This window comes from Salvelinus namaycush, unplaced genomic scaffold (assembly GCF_016432855.1).
Source record: "Salvelinus namaycush isolate Seneca unplaced genomic scaffold, SaNama_1.0 Scaffold64, whole genome shotgun sequence".
NCBI classification, from domain to species: domain Eukaryota; kingdom Metazoa; phylum Chordata; class Actinopteri; order Salmoniformes; family Salmonidae; genus Salvelinus; species Salvelinus namaycush.
This window is the reverse complement of record NW_024061353.1, coordinates 41,868-47,848: the sequence shown is the minus strand read 5'-3', so window position 1 is coordinate 47,848 and position 5,981 is coordinate 41,868.

Sequence of the window (5,981 nt, the reverse complement as noted above, 5' to 3'; positions counted from 1 at the left end):
TAGTATATCTGGTAATGAGGAAACCACTAGTTATGGATGTAGTATATCTGGTAATGAGGAAACCGCTAGTTATGGATGTAGTATATCTGCTAATGAGGAAACCACTAGTTATGGATGTAGAATATCTGGTAATGAGGAAACCACTAGTTATGGATGTAGTATATCTGCTAATGAGGAAACCACTAGTTATGGATGTAGAATATCTGGTAATGAGGAAACCACTAGTTATGGATGTAGTGTATCTGGTCATGAGGAAACCACTAGTTATGGAAGTAGTATATCTGGTAATGAGGAAACCACTAGTTATGGATGTAGTATATCTGGTAATGAGGAAACTACTAGTTATGGATGTAGTATATCTGCTAATGAGGAAACCGCTAGTTATGGATGTAGTATATTTGCCTGAAGCAAAAATGGTGAACGAAGATTTTAGATTTTCCACAATGTATTCTGAATATTACAGCACAAGATCAGGAGTGCTACTGAAGGAAACTCACATTAACCTCTGGAGTCTATTCACTAATTCACCACCGTGGGGGAAAACTCAGGGGAGTTCTCATTGGCTAAAGCAAATATAGCCTCAATTTACAGGTTATGAGTGTATTTCACATTACTATTGGATTATAAATTCTAAGGCTCGCTTGAATCACCTGCTTAAAATGTTTGTGTTATTGTCGAAAAAATCAACTGCTTTATAGTTATAAAATACTTCAACCAGTAAAATTATCTTTGGCTAGCTATGCCATCAGCTGGACAATAAGGGTTTGTATACTAAGTGTTTAACAAATTGGCACATAACTTCACCTAACAATAACATAGACCTACTGTAGGACCAATAACTTCACCTAACAACAACATAGACCTACTGTAGGACCCATAACTTCACCTAACAACAACATAGACCTGCTGTAGGACCCATAACTTCACCTAACAACAACATAGACCTACTGTAGGACCCATAACTTCACCTAACAATAACATAGACATACTGTAGGAACCATAACTTCACCAAACAATAACATAGACCTACTGTAGGACCCATAACTTCACCTAACAACAACATAGACCTACTGTAGGACCCATAACTTCACCTAACAATAACATAGACCCACTGTAGGACCCATTACTTCACCTAACAATAACATAGACCTACTGTAGGACCCATAACTTCACCTAACAACAACATAGACCTACTGTAGGACCCATAACTTCACCTAACAATAACATAGACCTACTGTAGGACCCATAACTTCACCTAACAATAACATAGACCTACTGTAGGACCCATAACTTCACCTAACAACAACATAGACCTAGGACTATAAATCATTTAATATTTCAAGTGAAACATGGAAACTAAAATGGCTTTGTCATGACATTTCATAACAAGATAATTTTGTGAATAATCCCACTAGGCTACTCTGTAATGTGATGTCATTCTAAATGTCCTGAATAAAGGAAAATAGCTCTGTGTATTGTTCAATAGCCTATCCATCAAGGAACAGTTCTCTACACATTATGAGCTAAGTATCTCTGTGTCCAAACAGACTAACGAGACCCTACAGTAAATCAAGCAGACAATAACATTATAAACATCAATTTGTTAGGGATGTTGGATCCAACGTGGAGCACGGCATAACTGTCTTTACCAGAGTAATGAATGAAGAAGCACTCTGGTTGTTTTTGCATGTCGTGATGTTTGTCATTTGACTGGCATTCAGAAAATGATTTCCTGGATTAGCTGATGATAGTTGAACATGTGACTAACTAAACAGCTACAGTATTAAGAATGATGTGTAATTATTGAAGAACTGCGTTAATGACAGTATCCATTTGGGTGTTGTCAATAAAGTTAAGGTGACTCTCGGTTAGAACCATTGAATTTAGCAAACTCAAATGATTTGATTTGGAATTTCTGTGCCCATGAAAACTGTTTTCCCAGCGTAATATAAGGAAACTAAATGTTACTAAAACTGTAAACTAAAACTGTCCTAACAGGACAATAACCTAAACCACAAGGCCAAATCTACACTGGAGGAGCTTACCAAGATGACATTGAATGTTCCTGAGTGGCCTAGTTACAGTTTGGACTTAAATCGTCTTTAAAATCTATGGAAAGACTTGAAAATGGCTTTCTAGCAATGATCAACAACCAACTTGACAGAACAGGAAGGATTTAAAAAAGAATAATGAATATTCACATGAAGATCTGTCTCCTATTGGATGACATCACGACTTCCCATCAAGCCAACTCCTTGAAGGCCCTACTATGACATCACTCACTCCTTCTAGTTTGCAGTTGTCTAAAAAAAAAAACTATTTTCCTCAAAACATTTATTTGTTTCCCTTTAGTGTGTTTATACTTTAATGTATTTATATCACTTTTCAACAGGAAAAGTTAAAATCACTGGAGGACGTCATGAACAATTCCTACATTTTTTATTTTTAAACTTTATTTAACCAGGTAGGCCAGTTGAGAACAAGTTCTCATTTACAACTGCGACCTGGCCAAGATAAAGCAAAGCAGTTCGACACATACAACACACAGAGTTACACATGGGATCTACAAACGTACAGTCAATAATACAGTAGAAAAATAAGTCTATATACAATGTGAGCAAATGAGGTGAGATAAGGGAGATGAAGGCAAAAAAAGGCCATGGTGGCGAAGTAAATACAATATAGCAAGTAAAACACTGGAACGACATACAAAAATCTCTGAAACTGGAAACACTTATCTCCCTTACTAGCTTTAAGCAACAGCTGTCAGAGCAGCTCACAGATTACTGCACCTGTACATAGCCCATCTATAATTTAGCCCAAACCTGGTTAAATAAAGGTGAAATAAATAAATAAAATAGATCAGCAACGGTGGCTTGCAAACAGTGTATAGTAAGTAGCCCACCTTAGGAATAACTATGTATAGTTATAACTGTAGTATCCTGTATAACTGTAGTATCCTGTATAACTGTAGTATTCTGTATAACTATGTATAGTTATAACTGTAGTATCCTGTATAACTATGTATAGTTATAACTGTAGTATCCTGTATAACTGTAGTATCCTGTATAACTGTAGTATCCTGTATAACTGTAGTATCCGTATAACTGTAGTATCCTGTATAACTATGTATAGTTATAACTGTAGTATCCTGTATAACTATGTATAGTTATAACTGTAGTATCCTGTATAACTGTAGTATCCTGTATAACTATGTATAGTTATAACTGTAGTATCCTGTATAACTGTAGTATCCTGTATAACTATGTATAGTTATAACTGTAGTATCCTGTATAACTATGTATAGTTATAACTGTAGTATCATGTATAACTGTAGTATCCTCTATAACTATCTATAGTTATAACTGTAGAATCCTGTATAACTGTAGTGTCCTGTATAACTGTAGTATCCTGTATAACTGAAGTATCCTGTATAACTGTAGTATCCTGTATAACTATGTATAGTTATAACTGTAGTATCCTGTATAACTGTAGTATCCTGTATAACTATGTATAGTTATAACTGTAGTATCCTGTATAACTGTAGTATCCTGTATAACTATGTATAGTTATAACTGTAGTATCCAGTATAGTCTGGGAGGAGGTGAAACCACTCAGGCTTATTTGATGTGATCTAATGTTTTGATCATCTAGTTTTCCTTACAAACATTCAGTCACCAAAGGGGGTTCGGTCATTCCTTTGTTTATATACTGTCTCATTGACAAAAATATTTTGGATTATTTGTTTACATCATTCCTTTGTCTCAACATATACAGTAAACCTGCTGAGGTTCTAATGTTGCCAAGGAGACACATTTTATTATTTATTTACAGTTTGGAGGGTTGGCAGTCTGACATCCAGGATACACATTTTATTATTTATTTACAGTTTGGAGGGTTGGGGGTCTGACATCCAGGAGACACATTTTATTATTTATTTACAGTTTGGAGGGTCGGGGGTCTGACATCCAGGAGACACATTTTAGTTCTAATGGTGCCGTTCTGTTATTCTTTTCAGCTTCTTTTTCCAAGCATCTTACATTACTCTGAGACTAGTTATCCTGGGATCTTACATTACTCTGAGACTAGTTATCCTGGGATCTTACATTACTCTGAGACGTGTTATCCTGGGATCTTACATTACTCTGAGACAAGTTATCCTGGGATCGTACATTACTCTGAGATTAGTTATCCTGGGATCTAACATGACTCTGAGACTATTTATCCTGGGATCTTACATTACTCTGAGACTAGTTATCCTGGGTTCTTACATTACTCAGAGACTAGTTATCCTGGGATCGTACATTACTCTGAGACTAGTTATCCTGGGGAATAGTTTCAATACATTTGCAAAAAACCTAAACCTGTTTTTGCTTTGGCATTATGGGGTATTGTGATGTCATTATGGGGTATTGTGATGTCATTATGGGGTATTGTGAAACATTTTAGAATAAAGGGATGCACCGATATTACATTTTTGGCCAATACCGATATCCAATATTTTCCTTACCCCAAAAAACGATACCGATAACCGATATTAAAATTTTTAGAGGCCTTTCAAGCATTCTAGTACAGCATTCTAATAGTTAACACACACACGGACGCAGCGGATCCCACAGTAGTTGTCTATTATTGGTGTAGAGAGGAAGACAAAAGAGAGGGAACCCACAGATGGATAGGAAGATAGAAATTATCATTATTACTAGAAAATATTCATTTAAAATCCAAGAATTTTACAACTTTAGCTCTCTGGGTCAAGCCAGTAGGATACAGTAGGTTGTATCTCTCTAGGTCATGCCAGTAGGTTACAGTAGGTTGTATCTCTCTAGGTCATGCAACGTAGGCTACAGTAGGTTGTAACTCTCTAGGTCATGCCAGTAGGTTGTAACTCTCTAGGTCATTCCAGTAGGTTGTATCTCTCTAGGTCATGCCAGTAGGTTACAGTAGGTTGTATCTCTCTAGGTCATGCCAGTAGGCTTCAGTAGGTTGTAACTCTCTAGGTCATGCCAGTAGGTTACACTAGGTTGTAACTCTCTAGGTCATGCCAGTAGGTTACAGTAGGTTGTATCTCTCTAGGACATGCCAGTAGGCTACAGTAGGTTGTAACTCTCTAGGTCATGCCAGTAGGTTACAGTAGGTTGTATCTCTCTAGGTCATGCCAGTAGGTTACAGTAGGTTGTAACTCTCTAGGTCATGCCAGTAGGTTACAGTAGGTTGTAACTCTCTAGGTCATGCCAGTAGGCTACAGTAGGTTGTATCTCTCTAGGTCATGCCAGTTGGTTACAGTAGGTTGTAACTCTCTAGGTCATGCCAGTAGGTTACAGTAGGTTGTGTCTCTCTAGGTCATGCCAGTAGGCTACTGTAGGTTGTATCTCTCTAGGTCATGCCAGTAGGTTACAGTAGGTTGTATCTCTCTAGGTCATGCCAGTAGGCTACAGTAGGTTGTAACTCTCTAGGTCATGCCAGTAGGCTACAGTAGTTTGTAACTCTCTAGGTCATGCCAGTAGGCTACAGTTGGTTGTATCCAAGTGGAAACAATTATCAACCCAATGTGGAAAGTGTCGAATTTGGTCAACAACAAAATTAATGGCTTATTTGCTACGTGAGGTTTACTTGATCTAACAGAAGTTTCGTAATGCTTAAGTTGTTATGTGGACACGTGACATACCGACAACTTTGATAAAAACATTATAGGAGTTGTCTCCAGATCGCTATGCATATTCATGCTAGTAGCTTAGCATCTCTCTCCATTGAATACAGGCGGTGCATATTCATGCTAGTAGCTTAGCATCTCTCTCCATTGAATACAGGCGGTGCATATTCATGCTAGTAGCTTAGCATCTCTCTCCATTAAATACAGGCGGTACATATTCATGCTAGTAGCTTAGCATCTCTCTCCATTGAATACAGGCGGTTGACGACAAAAACCCTCAAAGAATATAAACAATAGATTACAATAATAAGATGAATCCACCAATCCA